This window comes from Megalops cyprinoides, chromosome 17, assembly GCF_013368585.1.
Source record: "Megalops cyprinoides isolate fMegCyp1 chromosome 17, fMegCyp1.pri, whole genome shotgun sequence".
In the NCBI taxonomy this organism is placed as follows: Eukaryota; Metazoa; Chordata; class Actinopteri; order Elopiformes; family Megalopidae; genus Megalops; species Megalops cyprinoides.
In genome coordinates, this window is record NC_050599.1 from 2837323 (window position 1) to 2855402 (window position 18080).

Below are 18080 nucleotides of genomic sequence, written 5' to 3' on the forward strand. Positions count from 1 at the left end.
TTATTTCTTTTTTTAATGCTTTTGAGTTCTGTAGGAAATGGATGTTATTTGTAAAGTATATGCACCAAATGGGGTAACTATATCGTTTTCTTAATTCAGTTTGATTTGATGAACGGTGGTGGTTAGTTAGTGCCTGTAAAATGCTTTCTAACAAGTGAAAGCAAATGGTATGAGTGAGTGAATCTGAAGTATTGGAACAAAATACGATGGAGGAGGACTGAACTTGCCTTTAATTTATACAACATAAAACGAATGTTTCAGTGTCTGGAGTCATTATGGTGTTATTTGTTGTGGCTGTATGGGAAGCTGCCTCTCCCGGGCAGATGTCTCTGTAGAGAGTCCTTGTCTGCATCTGTAGATTGCCACATAGGAAACCTTCAGGTCTGGTACTCTGAAGTATTTGTCAGAAGCACTTAAGAATTGACTGCCTGCTCCTCTGTGTCCCAACAGGTGTGAGATGCCACCTCTGCTTAAAGAATCAGTGCGTGAGGATGGCATGGTGTTTCTGTTTCAGTGTTAATTAAGGTGGAATTGCTATAAAAGTTTCAGTAACAAAAAGGGAAAGGAGTGACAAAACCCAACTTTAAACTTGATTAACTTCCTGTGCTACAACAGCATTGTGAGTTGGAGAAAGAAACCCATTCAAGATATAATAATTGTATTATCAGCTTAGCAAGTCTAGGCATGCACTCTGGAGAGGGTTTAAGTGGGCATTAACACAGTGGGCCATCTCAGGATTTGCCAGACTCTTATTTTGAAATCATTTTTTTTTTCTTTTTGAACTTATTTGACCAGATTTCAAGTTGAACCTTTTTTTCCAAGTTGTGTTCAATGCAAATTATCTCTGGGTTTTAATGTAGACTTGCTTTGACGTTATGTAATGCATCAATGGGGAAGATAACTAATGAGATATTTTCTGATCCTCTGTAACACTAAATGAACTTTACGGATGAACATTACGTAACAAATTAGCATCACACGAGTGTTCAGAGGAAGGCATAAGAAGTGTATGCTTTCTGATTTGATTAGTTGTACCCTGACATCATTTCTGATCCTAACCAAATCTGAAGTGCCTTTCACATAATTATTCAGATTCCATTATTCAATAATGTGTTTTTCTTGTACTTGAAGGTGTGTGGGGAAAAAACTCTTCTTACCAATAGTGAGTGAGAGCAGAGTGACCAGCCCACAAAGTGCAAAAGTGTTGTGTCCGATTGAGCAACATCTCTTCTGACCTGTGAGATTACAGCAGTGTAGTGTCCCGGGACTCGTCACCATGGAGCTCCCCTGGTACTCCCAAAACATTGGTGACGTAGTGGCACAGTCCTGGCACTCGTCATAAGACAGGACTGCCCCCAGGTTTAGAGCTGTACTATTTCTATTGTCCCAGATGCTATGTTTATACTCTGAGAGTGTACCTCCTGAAGCTGCTTGCTTCATTCATAGCTGAATAACAATCGTGTAAATATTTTATATGTCCCGAAGGAGACAGGGTTTTTTGGCATGCTGAGTGCATCCATTGACACAGATCTCGCTGTGGTTTCCACAGAGGATGTGATATTTGGGGCATCCCGCACTTCGCTTATCTGCTCACAGAGGTACCATCCTGCAGGCTCCACCCTGTAGCTGCAGTGGCTGTGCTGTGGGGCTTGCTAACATACAGCTCTGTATGCATTTTGCCCTTTTTGATCCGCTTTTGTCAGGCTCAGGAATGCCTGCACTGAAAGTCTGCCCCCCCCCCCCCTTTCTTTCTGTCTTTCTGTTTCTTGTTTTACCTCCTCCACTCTGTGTCAGCTGTCCGGTTTGTGGAATGATGGCCTCATGTCCACCACGGTAGAAAAGCTGATTATTGAAACTGCAGGCTGTTTTGCTTAGCCCCTGTCACAGTACTGGATTTAACAACCTATTAGGAACATTTTGCTCCACTTTTGTCTCTTAAACAAAAATGTCGTGGCCCTGACAGTATGAAAATAACATACACATTTTCTAGGCTGGCCGATTTAAAAAATCCCCAACCCTGTGCAAGATTTCCGTGTCCTTTCATTTGACATTAACAGCTGTTAATTTAATGCATGACAGAGAAACGAACCAACATCAGGAACCTGCCAACTGAAATGAAATTTCAGCTCCAGCAGACGTTAGTGATGTTGCTGACGTCACATTCTAGGATGTGCCCAGGTGACCGTCTATTATCTGCGTGAAAAAGTGAAAGACGTGAGAAGGTAAACGTGCCGAGAAACATTTTTTTGTGTTGTGCCGCGTGCAGAGTCGCGACACAGCTCTGGTCGTATCAGGTGTTTCTGATTGGATGCCCTAGTTCTGTTATTGTCGTTCAGGCAAAGACGTGTATCCAGTCCATATTTCGCAACAGAACGGACGCTGAATTTCTATCTATTCATGTACGTACAATTTAGATGCCTGGTGCCCTCGCCACCGTTAGAGTTAACATTAAATGTGTACTAGTATAGTAGCTTTTGGGATATTTTACTGTTTGTGTCACATGCATATTACGACTTTTAAATTACACGAATATGGGGGATGGGGGGTGTGCCTTCATATATTCCTGCACGTATACGGCTTACCACTACAACCATAATAATGCTTTTCAAGACAATTGTGCGAAAATTGCATGCAGTTGCGTTAAATCTAACTCCCCAAGCGGAGAGACTGCGCGCAACAAACACATCGTACGAAACGTAAGACGCACTGCAAATTGCATAACATGTTCGTGTTTAAACACTATAATAGCCTACCAAAAGATGAACACTATGCCAAAGGGTCTCTGAGATTGTGCTCGTGCATGCCCACTGTTAAATTACTACGAATCCACTCGAATAGCTACAAAACTGCATCGAAATAACAAAGTGAACCGTGTGAAGCGCACCCCTCGGCCAGTATGCCTAGTGTTCACTCCCCGTTACGTCACCACCGTTTCCCTGGACTTCATTCCGAAGGAGTAAGGAGTCCAAAGGCTGCTGTTGCAGGAAGAGCGGCACGGTGTATCGGTGCCGGGATCAGCAGCCGGGAGTCTGCAGGAAACTTTAAACTTCCATTTACAAACACAGAAAAAGAAGTCACGGACGGTACAGTTTGAAGCACATAAAGAAGTAAGTGCCCATAACTTGCGCGGCGTTGGTAGCGGCATGGATGCAGCGAGACCGCTGGATCGCAATCGTATTCAGGGTTTTAAAACAAGCAGCTAGCTAGCGACAGTAGCTTGGTAGCAAGCCAACTATACAGATCGCTTTGACGGCGACGGTGGCTGTCAAAACACGGGAAAGAGGGCCATCGCGGTCATCCTTCCTTGCCGATCGTAAATATTGCGTCCTGGATTATGGGATTCAGCTCGCCCTGTTTCTCCGAGCCGAATGATGTCGGATCCCATTGTGTTATTATCGTTGGATAGCCTATTGATCGTCCGTGATACCAACGTTACGGGACGGCAGACTGGAGACGGATCAAACTGCTTGGTCCATTGACTGTGAAGCATTGTTGCTACTAACGCCGCTTAGCCTCCTCAGTCCGAATGCGGAGGGCTGTTTTGTAACAGATATTTCTGTATCCGTTCATCCCAGATGTAGCTCCGGACGGTGTTAGTGTGCGCTATAGCTGTAGGAGGAAAAGAACCCGTTCGACTCGCCCCATAAACTGAAGTCATTTGTGTGACACCTAGGGCCCTTTCGGGTCACGTTACACTACATTGTTCTTTGGTTATTAAGGGACAATTGCCTATGAAGTCCGTAGGAGCCTAAAAGAACACAGCTGCAGGCCTTCTTGGGAAATATTTAATGCTGGGGGTAGTGAATGGGTTTTGAATGGTGCAAACTGTAATACGTCGCTTGAACTTGAAAAGTCTCCGGCGCAAAAGATGTTTCGACAAAAGTTCGGAATAAGAGTCGGTCTGGGTTTCACGGCCTCACTCAGTAGAAGGCGTGAAAGTAGCCAATGAGCTGTAAAACGTAGCCACGAAGCCCGTACACTGCTCCACAGTGCGTCTGAATAAAAACACCAGACACAAAACAAAATTCTCAGAGGTCAAAACTATTTTTAAGTATTAGGTGTCGGCCTTTGATTTTTGAAGTACTTTAATTAAGGTAATTAAAATACAGGACGGGATTGCGTAGTGGTGTCATCTGATAGCTACAACCAGATTACTATGCCCTTCAAGTAATGCAGAAGATTTGGTGAATTAATAGCAATAATTAAAATGGATGTGACGGTGGTCCAATTTTACGTTCATGGGCTGAACGGGAGCGCACGGGCCATATACTCAATTCTTTTAAATTCTGTGAAAAGTGATATGCATAAGTCAAGATTTTTAGCCAACTTAAAGTATAATGAAGTGCAATTACCACTGTTGCCCTTTGCACCGGGCATTCCATCTAGTTTATGAGTAATTTCACATAAACTGAGAACAGGCCACATAAATTGCACATGACGATAGTGACTGTTCGTGCAGTTGATTGCGTCTTACCTCATGCAGTAAAACCGGCGAAAGTTCAAAATGGATTCAGGAAACGGCCTGTCAGAATACTGCCTGGGGTGGTTTAAAATTAAATTCGAAAACCAACCATACTGTATCAAAGAATTGCATACAGTTTATGAGAATTCGTTTTCTCTGGAAAATGTCAAATTCTGCCAAAATGAGATCATTTTGTTAATAGTCTACGCGAAATGCATAGAGATCTTACTGTGCTGTATGGTTAATACAAAATATATTTCTTGAAATGGTATTTTGTGTTCCTTATTGAATGCATAGAATGGGAAACATGGGTGTCACAAAAGTTCCATATGCCTCTTTGTTTTTGAGCCAGTCAAGTGAAGCCTTCCCATAGGAGCCGATTGAGGAATGCACAGTACTTTGACCCATTAGGTGAGGTCTGATTGCAGATGTCAGTTTTAATTCCTGTGGTTGTCCCATCTGAAGGCAGGTTACTGTGCAGTTAACCCAGGGCACTATTTTAAAACCGTAATCCCAACATTACATGCCAATAGTATTCACACATTCATGCAACTGAATCCCATGGACACTTTTGAGGGTCAGGGAGTAGATTTTAGAGTAAGTTCTGTGTTTGAAGTATCATGTGTGTATGTTTGATGTCATCATCATCATCACCAAATCAGGGTTTTTACCCGCATTCCATGGTAACTCAGAAATGATATCTCTGTGCGCAGTGACGTCCTTTAATTTTTTTTGGACTGAATGAGGTGTCAGGCTGGGTATAAGCTATGGTCATTATTAGAGTCTAATAAATGAGCTAGATTGTAGGTTGCTATAAATGCTTTTGCCATCATGGCACAAGGGTAGAACTTTCAGAGGTGAAGTGTATAAATATAGACCATGGTCCTCTGTAGCACAGTACTTTAATTATTAGAGGCCAGAGTGTCTAATTATGAGGATAGCAGGGAGGTCATTCATGAAGTGTCTGGCATGAAAGAGGCAGACTTACTTCCTCAGCAAAAAAGTTATGAAGGTTATTTTAAAGTTTTTTTTTTTTTTCTCAGAAATCATATTTTATTTGTCCCCAAGGTCAAAAACTCTGTAATAACTTTAGTAATGATTGTAAATGTAAATGATTAAGACATATTATTAACCTCAGATGAACAGAGGCTTTAGTCTGATCCATTGTGGAAGCTTGTGCTCTTGTCATGTTTGTGGAGTCAAATTCCATCATAGCCTATGCAAAACGAGCCTGTGGAGGATCATCTGCACTCCTCTCATAGGGAGTGGCTGAAGCCATGTCTAACCTGCAGGGCGTGGACAGTCAGGGTATCTGGACTGACCAGTGACTTGCTGATATTTTTTTATATCTTCACTGGTGCTGAATGCGGTACGGACTGCTTTGCTGGTGCAGTGGGATGGTAAAACCCAGGGAAAGGGTTTGGTTGGATGTGTCAAGTGTTCATAAAACAACCCCATACGGTCAAATTACTCAATGTGGCTTTAGTACATTTGACTTAACACTTATCTTGTGTTTAGCTTTCAGATACTCACTGGCCATTCCCAGAGCACCAAACAGTTGTTCCAAATTCTAATTCAACATATGGATCTTACTTTAAGGTAAAATCTTTGGATTCAAGAGACGTAAATTGGATACTCTTTTAAGGTCGCTGAGATGAATGTAAGAATTCCCCCACGTGCAGCAGTAGCATTGCTGTAACCCAGCACATGTATGCTCCAGCGAAGGAACTGATTTCCTCAAACTTTTCTCTGTAGGCTATTTATGGAGGATAGTTTTGCACTTTAAACGGCCTGAGGCTTGTGACTCATGTCCTGGTCATGCAGGCCAGGTGTAAGCTGAGGAGTAAATGGTGTTTAGCACAGGTATCCCCCCCGCTGGCTTGTCATCCTTTCATTTTCATACCAAGAAACCATTCACCAGGGAGTAATGTTTTGGTACATAAAGGCATGATGTACTGTGCATGTCTTATAGTAAGCATTAGGCCCTATACACCAATAGAAATGCACCACTGGGAGTCATGTGCAAGTCGTTGGATCGTGCTATCGACAGCATTGCTGACACATAAATATGACGTCCTCTTAGCAACATCAGAGACCATTTATCAGAGACGGCTTGAAAGGGACATCAAACCATACGTTACTTCCTGGTCTGGGCAGTGGAGCTGCAGTTGCTGTCCAAATTGCAGTTCAGATGATGGAATTTTCTGTTGTACACTGGAGGGACTATACTGCATAGAGAGCTGCCATCTTTGTTCGTATCCAGTGAGGTGTAACCCTCTTCGGAGGGCGTGGCCCCACCCACAGTGACTCAGAAGAAGATCAAAACATGCAGCTGACTCCATAGCAAAGCGAACCGTCAGAGGTTTGGGTCTCCCTGTCTGTGGAAGAGGTCGTTCACCCCATTACCTCACTAATGTGCCATTGCGATTAGCGGAACGTGAGATGAGTTAGTCACAGCCCTTAGAGCGGGCCACTGTGTTGGGGGTTGGTGTAGTGTACCCTGTCACCTATCTCCCCCCGCCACAGGGATGGTGTCTCACTAATAGTGTACAGCACAGACTTTAGTGGTTGATACCTGTGTTTAGAAAGTTAAAGGATGGTCACACTCCAGGTACTCTCATTTCTTTTGACGATATATTTCCACAGTCTTCTCTGTTGCACCTTTGAGGAGTGCTCTTGGAGTGCGCCCACTCCTTAACATTTTCCTCAACTAACTTCTGCTGAGATCAGGCACTCAGAGAATCTCAGACATCTTTTTCTAAGTTCCACCAGAAGTTGTTGCGGGCATCAGTGATTTAAATAATACCCAAGAACTTAAATAATACCTAATTCACATAAAACCAGCATCTTTACAGCATTTTCATCAGAATTAAGCTCCACAGGTATATCTCTGTCTTCAGCTCCCTGTGTTTTGACCTTATTTGTAATTATATTATTGCGTTGCTTCTCTAACGTCCGTAGTGAAGTGAGACTGAATTGCGGTTTCGTGCTAGGAGAAAGGATATACCGCTGTCTGCAGGGGGCCTAATGAAGGAGGAACGTGACAATCGAGGCTTGTTTTCTTTCTCTGTGAAGCTTTCTCTGAAGCTTTTAGGGAGCCAGGTGTGATTGAGTACCACTCCCCTGAAGTGCAGGGGGGAGGGGGCAAGCTCCAAGGCCTTACGCAGTGCTGGTCCTTTATCACAGAGAATGAATGACGGTGGAGGACCTTGCTCTCGCTCAGCAGTCCTCTACCCCAATGCAATTCTAGGGCCCCACCCGCTGCACATTTTTACATTTACATTTACATTTATTCATTTAGCAGACGCTTTTATCCAAAGCGACTTACATAGGTTACAGTTCTTTACAATGTTATCCATTTATACAGCTGGATATTTACTGAGGCAACTGTGGGTTAAGTACCTTGCCCAAGGGTACAGCCGCAGTGTCCCAGCGGGGATTGAACCAGCAACCCCTCGGTTACAAGTCCTGCTCCTTAACCACTATGCTACACTGCTGCACCACACTGTAGGTGAAGGCTGCAGATTTAGCAGGCCTCTCTCTGTTAACCTTTGTGTCATCAGTGCCAAACGCCTACACAGGAGCTGTACTATGGCAGGCCGGTTGCTATGGCGTGGTATTTACATTTGGGGCCTCTCTGGTCAGTGACTGCTGAAGCATGTGTGGTTGCATTTGTCCGGAGAGACAGCCTTATCCACTGATGCTGATTTAGCTCCTGGCGTTTGCAAATAAGCCCAGTCCTGCTCCTGTCACTATGGTGCATGCAGTCACCATTCTGCTGTGAGATAGGCGTGTGTGTGCCCTGGTGCACGTGTGTGTGCGCGTGTGTGTGTGTATGTGACCATGTGTGTGCACATGTGTGTGTGCGTGTGTGCGCCCTGGTGCACGTGCATGCGTGTGTTTGTGTGTGTGTGTGTGTGTGTGTGTGTGTGTGTGTTTGTACGCGCCTGGGTGTATGTGCCTATGTACGGTGGTGCGGGGCTAAGGCAGCTGTGGCTCAGATTCAGAAGACCTCTCTCCTCTCTCAGAAAGTGTTCAGCTGATGCCAAACCCTGCAATGCCAGCATGGCCGCTGAAGTTTTGCTGATCGTTACCCAGATGATTATAAATAGAAAATTATAAATACAAATACCTCAGCATTTACCTCAGCGTTTACCTCACGGGTACCGCTTGTACAACGTTCCTCCTGTGCGGCCAGTAAGGCTGGAGACCAGTGAGCACTGATTATGTGTATGTCAGTTTGTGTTAGACTGAATACAGTAACAGCTGCAATGATGTAGTGATGACATATCTCATGGCCTTTTATTAGGTACATATGAATTTTATGACCATGCATGCCCATGCCAATTTATTTGCTTTTCTATTTTCTAGTGTTTTGTAATTTGCCTGCAGATAGGGATAACTACCAACAAACAAGGAAACAAATAATGCACTAAATTCCAGAGTATGGTGCTTTTCTCTCTCTGCTTCCTGTGATACAGGGGAGGGTTCTGTTCAGATTTAAGACAATAGCTGCAGTAGCCTGCAGCCTTGCCACTTTGAGTGATGTAAGCTCTCTGTCTGGGGGCAGGATTGGTTATTGGCCCTTGCATGAAACAAAGAAATGGTGTTCAGTTCCTCTTTTGTAATAGTTGATGGATTTTCTTCCTAGCTGTGACCCAGATTGAATCAGTGTTTGTGTTGTGGCATACTAGTAACAAAGCCATTACAGTGCAAGGGTTTGTTTAGCTGTTACAGTCTTTTTACAGTCACATTCAGTTTTCTGTGTTCTGTTTTGACCGGAAGGCTGCTACATAGGACATAGACATTCTGTGAATCTGTCCTTTCTCAGACGCTCCTCGGTGATGTGGTTCTTTTTTCCGTTGTTATTGTAAGGAGCGCTGTTGCGTCTGCATGACCTTTGCCCTCATTGTTCCCCGTCCGTGTGCTGTTTTTCCAGACGGAGCCTTCGAGCAGCCTGGGTACAGCCACCCAGGGAGTCCCCGTCCCAGCGAGGGTCTTAGTCTAGGCTACAGCTGTCTGACATGTGGCACCCCTCCCTGTTTCCTGTTGGCCTCTCTCTGCTAGTCGTCTTTACGCCTTTCCCACATCCCGCAGCGAGAGGGGGTGAAGCTGAGCTCCGTGCAGGCTCCGGCAGGGCCCCTCAGATCCCCGTATCCTGGGCCATCTGCTGCTACGACGCCGTTTGTGTCCGTTCCTCCGGAGCGAGTGCGCCGTGACTGTTCCGTCTGGTCCACGCGGCAGAGAGAGCGCTGTGTGCATCCGTGGGTTGGATGGCTTAGGGCTGGCTCTCAGAGGAGAAGCCGCATGCATGATGCGTCCGTGGGAAGCTTCCCACACAAGTAGCTGCATAGTGTATCTGAGGCCTGGCTCACGTGGGAGAGAGGCTGCAGTCTGGCAGAGGCCTGCCTCACAGCAGAGGGAGGCTGATGTAGCTCAGGCTGGATGGAGCTCTCCGCTTTTAACGGCTACTGGCGCTAGTAAATCCACGGTGTACCTCTGGCCTTGTTTACACACGAGCGGGTGCACAGTGCTTCTGTGTCTTTAGCTCACACAGGCAGAAGGCTGCAGTCTGTGAGGGCGAACTTAGCTCACAGAGACGCGAGGCAGGCTAGCTTAGACTCCAAGACAACTGACCCTTATGATAATTGTCCTGTACTCGTGTTTTTCTGGATTAGCGGAGACTGCCCTGGCGGACCCGTGGACCTATAAAGTTACCAGTGACCTCATTATTAACTCCTTAGCTGGAAGCTGAGTTGTGAGAACGCCAGTGGTTCAGTGGGAGGGCTATACGTTCTGTCCTTTCACACAAGAATGTTGGTGATGTGATACATCAGGCTCAGTACTTTGTAATGGATTATTGTAACTATTACTAACATTATTGAAAGTCATGTTTCTGAATGTGATGCAAGGAATGCCAAGTAATTTGCTGTGGTGCTGTGGAAATGGGACAATGACTGGGAAGTGCTAGTGTGGTGGCAGTGTGGTGTAGTGGTAATGAGTACGGCTCATAACCAGAATGTTTCCAGTATTCCTGCTGGGATACTGCCAGTGTACCCTTGGGCAAGGTACATAACCCTGAAAATTGACTCCAGCTATACATTAATGGATAATATGTAAAAAAAATGTTCTGGATAAGAATGTCTGTAATTGACAACAATAATAATAATAATGTAATGTAATGAACACTGTGCTAATGTGTAAACCGCTGCGGGTTTTCTCTGGAGCCATTCAGTGTGGATGCCAGTCCAGCAGTACGTGCCAGTCTACTGAATCAGGGAAATCTGGAAGTCATAAATGGTTCCGGTTACCGATCTATTGACTTTTATTGGAGTCTCTCCATGACACTTTGACACCGCTTTCCCAATCAGGAAGTGGAGCTGGAACTTCAGCATTGCCATTGCTGTAACCTGGATCATGTTCCTGGTAGCTGTTGTGCAATAAGGCTCTGTGGTGCATTAATGCTCGTGATTCAGAGCTCTTCTGTTTGACTGATTCTGATTCTGATTTGTTTAGTGTGGTGTGAGGTACAGCTGAGCAGTGCTTATCTTATTTGCCATTCAGTACCACCATTGCAGTCAGGCCTCCTTGCTGTCCGAGTTCAGTTTACGTAGGGTTAATGTGTAATTTCTTCATCGTTTGAATTGACTGAAATAACTTCAGTTGAATGCAACTGAAGTTATTTGTAGGTTGTCAAATAGCATTGCCGTCCAGGTTTTGTCCAGCTACGTTTCTAACATGATGTCACTGTGTTTTTTAGGGAGACACTTGATGAATGCATATCGCAAGCATCACAGAAATATCAAACTTTTTCCATACGTGTTGTGATATTATATTAGTGTTGTATTCTTTGAGTTTCACAACAATTGACAAGTATAGAAGTGGTATAGTCTGATGGAAGGAGTGTGGAGGAGCAGCTGAGGTGCTGAGATTTTAACCAGAAGCTTGTGGTTCCTTCTGAACACTGCTGTTATAAGTTTTAAAAAGGTCTGTATTCAGTAAAATGACCAGGGATATCCATGGATATGCAAATGTTTGTAAATAGATGTGTAAATATACCATGTAAGTTGCCAGAGGCAAATGTGTTGTGTGATGTAAAAACAGCAGCTGCAGTGCTTCCGGTTCCTGTGTTGCCTTGTGTTCAGGCTATGGCTAATTCCATCTCACTGTCAATTTAAAGAGCCTCTCTGGTCGGGCATTGAACTGAAGGTTAAAAGCACCAGTGTAGAGTCACGTCCAAATGCATGTAAGGCGCAAGGTGGATGGGGGCCTCGCGTATCTGTTATAAGTGTGTTAGGAGAATGGAGAATCTTTCTGCAATGGTTAACTTTTCAGCAGCCAAGTCACACTGGTCTGGTCCTTTTATTGGTGTCAGAGTAGAACTCAGGAAGGTAAACTTTGTCAATCTTTAAGCCGTGTTAATTGTTGTGTGCTCTGTAGTTAGGGATTGGAGATATTCCCTGCTGAAGTCATCATAAACCATACTGCTGAAATGTGCAGGGAGAGGTAGGGGGAAGGAGGCGGGGGAGGGGGGTCCTCTGACTTCTGAAGTCATGAAACAGACATTGGTTCACATAACCTTAACCAGGACTTCACACAACAGCTTCAAACTCATGCATGCTGAAGGTGGAAGCCTCTGTTTGATTGAGACGTTTGAGCCGGTAGTCATGACTCTGAAATAGTGTACATTACATTACGTCAGTGTTTACTCAGCAGACGCCCTTCTGAAGATTGCAGTTTTACACCTTCCACATTCATTTAATCCAGTGTCACACGGCTGGAACTGCAGAATGGGAGCAACTGAGGCAAAGTGCCTTTCAGAAGGGGGCAAAGTGGGATCTGAGCTAATGACCAGCTGACGTAGAGTGTGGTGGGCTAATCAGTGGGATCTGAGCTAATGACCAGCTGACGTAGAGTGTGGTGGGCTAATCAGTGGGATCTGAGCTAATGACCAGCTGACGCAGAGTGTGGTGGGCTAATCAGTGGGATCTGAGCTAATGACCAGCTGGCGCAGAGTGTGGTGGGCTAATCAGCGGGATCTAAGTTAATGACCAGCTGACGCAGAGTGTGGTGGGCTAATCAGTGGGATCCGAGCTAATGACCAGCTGATGCAGAGTGTGGTGGGCTAATCAGTGGGATCCGAGCTAATGACCAGCTGATGCAGAGTGTGATGGGGTAACAATTACTATATCCCTCGGCCTTGGTGTGACGGTTGACTGGCAGTTTTGTGTGTAACCTCTCCCGATGATGGCAGGTCTGGCACTGATTTTATTTAGCGTTTGTACATCTCCAGTGTTGAAGTTCCCACAAAGCAAATTCTTGCATTTGTATATGCAGTAATTATTGCATTATTTAGTGTAAATAAGTCATCTTTGGCCATTTTGGCATTACAGACTCCATTTGCAACTGCTCATGATGTAGGGAGCAGATGTCACCTTCATACTAAAGCTAGTGCATGCTCACGTACATTACTTAGCTTCGTTGAGGGTATAAATATTTTAGTGCTCAGAAATCTAAATATATATAAAAATATAAATATTTTAAAAGTTCTATGTTATATGTTATGAGCAGAGCACGCAGAGCAACGAGTACAGCATTTTTATGGTAGAGCAGAGATGAGGGAACAGTTATTCAAGGCAGCGGCAAATCCGGTTTTACTGCTAGTGCGTCACGAAATCTCTCCAGAACCTTTTGTGTGGTTTTATAGATGCTATACCATGGGTGTAGCAGGGATCAGAATGGAGTGTAATTTAATTTTAGAGATGTGACACGTTATGCAATGGTAAGATTTCAAGGTGATGTTCAGTTTTGACCTGTGGACTGCCTCTTGTAGCTGAAATGGGGAAAGACCAGATGGCTTACTGTGAAAGAACGTCTCCAGCATGTGATGTCACTGTACATCCTTTCTGGCATTCTCCTGTTATCACCGTATCAACCTGTTTATCCAGAGGAAATCCTGTTCCTTGAAGGCAGTGTCTGTAGCCTTTTTTTAAACAAGGCACTTAAATAGCTCTTTCAGCCAGTTGTCTTCATAGAGCCACTGTGGGTCCCCAGTTCAATTCTGAGGTTTTTATTAGTTTCTGCATTATGAGTTCAAAGAGATCAGAAAAGTCTGAAAGATTTTCCAGGCCCAGATCTTCAGACCAGAGCCTCATACAGTGTGGCTGGCACAGATAAAAAAAAGTGGGGAGTCCAGAACTGTTAGTTTATCTTGCTAACTGTGCTGTGACCTCTGGTCACTTCGGCCTTGGCTTCCCTGCAGCCCCACCTCTCTAGACCTCGTCTGACACAGGTGTCTCTCGCTCCACTGGCCAGGGGAACAACAATGACCCACCCACCCTTACTACACTGTACCACAGGACCTCCTGGAACATGCTGCTCTGACAGTGTATAAAATGGGGAGTCTTGCCTCTCTTGTGCTCATGTATTTATTTATTGTCTGTCAAAAAACCGCTGGTTCCAGACCTGATGACTGGAAACCTCTCCTCTTCATAGCAAAATAGCTATACCTCGTAGCTGCCGTGACTCATGCCATAGGATTGTCTGAATAGATGACACAGCATTCCTTCCATTTTGAATTTGGGGTGTGGCAGTTTGTGTTAAATCATTATGAAAACCATTCCCTGCTGCTGTTAGAGGCATGGCTTTGATCGCTCACAGTAATGTCTACCTGCTGATCAGCCAGGAATGCGACCCTGACTGACACGCCCTTGCAGGTAAAGACTCAGGAGAGGCACAGACCTGCACAGCACACCTGTGCAGCCATACAGTCACTCCTGGCCCTGCCGGGGAGCACGGCAGCTCCACCAGCCTGCGTTTTGTGATGTAAATGTCAGTAGGTTTCTTGGGTAATTTGGGAAATGTTTCAGAGATATTGCACCTCTTCCAGAGACCCTTGGGGAGATGCCGGTTTCCTTAAATGTTACTACAGCTGCTGAAACCTGTGGAATGGAACATGGAACCCTTAGTATTTATTGGGTTCTGTGTTCCACTCCACATGCCAGAGTTTAGACAAGGAAACATCTGCGACCTGGAGCAGGATGCTGTGCACTGCAGTTCTCGACTAGCATTGACATGTGCCTGGCCCGATATAAGACTTATCTGGCAATTTATGCTTTTAATGTCGATAACAGGTAAGGAATAATAATTCACATCCTGTTAATGTGGATTACAGCAGCAGCTGAAATGGCTGTAGATTGCACCGTCAGAGTTTGCACAGCGGACTTTGACAGCCTGTATCTGCCTGTCGGAGCATGACCTCGGTGCGCGCAGCTACATCTCTGAGGCCATTGTCAGGGAACACGACGTGAGGCCATGCTCCCTGCGTGGATGCGCACGGGCTGGTCACATGACCTTCCATCGGCGCGCATTACGCCCTCAGTGACCACGAACAGTGAATGTGGCAGGAACAATCCGTGCTTGTCTTCACACGGGTCGGGGAGTGGGTTTGACATGCATAACTCAGCTTACTCACACACTGTCCCCCAAGGCTTCCTGATGGAGTGCAAGGATTTGCTTTAATCTGAATACATTTGGAATACATTACCCCCCCCCCCCCCCCAACCCGACAACATCCTGCATTTCTGCTGACGGCTGGGGGGCGGTCACTGATGAGACCTTCCTGGTCATTCACTAAGACAATGCACTGTTCCCAGAGTTCCTCCATTTTCTTGTTTTTTTGTTTGTTTTTGCCTGCAGCCATTTCCCACACTGTGCCAGCCCTTGATTGGCAGTTTTCAGAGAAGCTGCGGTACCCTCTTCCCGCATTGTGTGGAGACACAGGGCAGCTGGGAACTGGCTGTATCCTCTCTCTGGCGGCCAGATAGACCACACAGCATTATGACATCATTCATTTGAATTCTGGAGTCATGTGCTCCTTGGTGAAAAGAGTGCACCTCTCTCCTCATGGCTTCCTGCTGCATAAGAGAGTCCACCAGCCGTGAGCCATGCAAGGGGTGGGTTTGTGGGAACTGTAGTGTCCTTGTTTTTAACTTTATTGTTTTGTAGCTGCAGCTGGAAACCAGGCGGATGAATTGTGGGTTAGAGAGAGGTCTCCCAGAGGAGTAGAGAAGGTCTCCCGGAGGAGCAGAGAAGGTCTCCCGGAAGAGCAGAGAAGGTCTCCCGGAGGAGCAGAGAAGGTCAAGGCTTTGATCTGTTTGCGGTGTGCTCTGCTGTGGTCCTGCTCTGCGAGCCCCGGCTCCCCTGTGCTGCCAGCAGAATGCAGTGCACTTTGCTGGAGTTGCGTCACGTTGGGCATGTCATGGCAAACGGCAGTGCAGACAGAGTGGCTTTTCCAGCAGGATCTGTTTGCATATGAAAATGGCGGTCAGGGACTAACAATCAGCCCTTTTGTCACGCCAGTATCCCCCCTCCCCCCACAAAACCATTGTGCAGGGCAGGTGCACAGAGACCTTTCTCTCAGAAATCTGCTACACGGGAAATCTTTGAGATCTTTAGAATCGACAGGTCAAGCTCTTCTGTGCTGGTTACCCTGCAGAACAAAAAAGGCATGGCTCTGCGGAGCGGCACAGAGACACAGCAGGCAAGGGCGTGCCTAATTTGCAAACCTGTGTGTACTCACCTGAAGTAATGAGTTCTTTTCTCTGGATGACTGGAATAGCTGCTGTGGGTGATTACACGCAGTTATTGAATGCCGACTGTAGGTTTTTGGATGGTAGGAGGCAGACGTTCTCGTTTTGCGGGTGCACTTTACTGCTTCCTTTGGGTGTGACCTCCCTGCTTCATTTGTTTCATTCATGTGAATAGAAATAGTTGGGATTATTGTTGCCAATTCATATTTCTCATTCATACGTTAGTTACACAGAGTACATTCCACTTGCTGTTTAGCATTGAATAGTTTATTACGTGAATGGTGTAAAACCTAAAGCATTTAACATATTTTGCAGACACAGTCAGGCTTGCCTTCAGAGCCCTGGATCCTGCAACCTCTGTCATTGGATCAGCTGAGCTGGGCAGTGACCAAACCTTACCTGTGCTATTATTAACAGGCACAGACACACCCTTTACTTAAACTCATACCTGGCTGTGCTGTTGTCCTGCCCTCTATACTGTTGGAAATAGCCCTGTATGTTTGCATTGCCTGTTTGTGTGCCAGCCCATCCTTCACTTATCTTATGGTAACTGTAGATGAGATAGACATGCATCACAAGGAAGGGAGCCAGAGTAAATCACAGCAGTGTAGTGAGAAACACACACCTGTAGCCATAGTGGCCAGACCACACCCACTCAGACCCACAAGCATAGTCATCTACCCCACACTGAGAGAGTGCCCTTTGACACTGGAAGACATGTTCTGCGTCATGCAGGGAAGGCACTATGAATTAAAATGAGCTGCTACATTTAGATTTATTCAGTTTGGCTTATTATCCAGGGTGAAAAGAATTAATTTGTTTATGCGGGCCTGCTTGATGTGTGTTCACTTACAACAGTGAGGTTTTCATGTAGTCATTATTGTTAATGTCTAAACACAGAGGTTGTTAGCTTAAACCAGTTTCCATTCTCTTCTGACCTCTGAGCATATGTTGTGGGGGGACAAAAATAACCCCAGCCAGTTCTAGGAAGTACTTTGTGCTGCAAATGAGGTGTACTATATAAATAATGTTTATTTTTGTTATCATCATCATCATCATTTATTTATCATCATATTTATTATATTTATTATCTTTATTTGCTCACCTATGGAAGCAGATTATAGTGGATATACTGTTAAACAGCTGGCTGTTTGCTGAGTCAGTTCAGAGTCAAACAGCAATGCCTCACTCAGGGTTCAAACCTGCAACTCTCACATTGCAAGGCCAGTTCATTGCCTCTCCATGTAATAAGCTGTCTTTACTATTGCCTGTCAGTTTGCAGTGGTGGTGGCTGAGTGACCATAATGGTCCAGGGACCAGTAAAACCAGGCATATGTGTAGCAGAAGCAATCATCACGTGGTCTGTGTGCTCAGCTGATAATATTGCACACATCTAATAACGGTCATGTGTAAATTCCAGGGGTATTGGATTTTCTAGTCTCTCAGGTGATGTTTCATTAGATTGATATAACTAACTGAAACAGGTGACCTTGAGTATGCGGTTTAACAGAGGTGGAAAACCCCAGCTTCAGAAAGTAAAAGTCCTGCCACGTATTTGTTCCACCCATGCACTACACCAGCTGAATTTAAATAGCACAACTCTTCAGCCAGGTAGAGGAGCTAATTAGTGAAATCACCTTGTTTAGTGAATGGCTAGAACAAATGCATGGTAGGACTTTTACTTTCTGAAGCCAGGGTTTTCCACCTCTAGCGGTTTATGCACACAGAACAGAGTAAGGCCTGCTGTTAGGAGTCTTTCTGAGGTTAAGGGTTAGGGTTAGGGTTAGGCTGTGCTTCATCAACTTGGTGAAGGAGCTGTGTCATATATATACGCGGTGAAGGAGCTGTGTCATATATATACGCGGTGAAGGAGCTGTGTCATGTCAGTACAGGCAGATGACTGTGCTGCATAATTTCACTTTTCTGTGCCACATCTACAAGGAGCTGTGTCTTGTTGCCATGGTGAGGTAGCTGTGTAGCATCGTTGTAGTGAGCTTCCTTTCCTGTGTGAGCCCTGTGCGGTTTGT

General features: G+C 45.2%; 1 protein-coding gene across 1 annotated transcript in view; it reads left to right on the forward strand.

Moving 5' to 3' along the window:
• Nucleotides 1–2948: 2948 nt before the first annotated feature.
• LOC118792729 (unconventional myosin-VI-like) overlaps nucleotides 2949–18080 on the forward strand; it is a 69034-nt gene continuing 53902 nt past the window's right edge. Inside the window, exon 1 of the mRNA XM_036550635.1 lies at nucleotides 2949–3107. The gene's annotated coding sequence lies outside the window, so the exon portion shown is untranslated. The remainder of the gene's footprint in view (nucleotides 3108–18080) is intronic.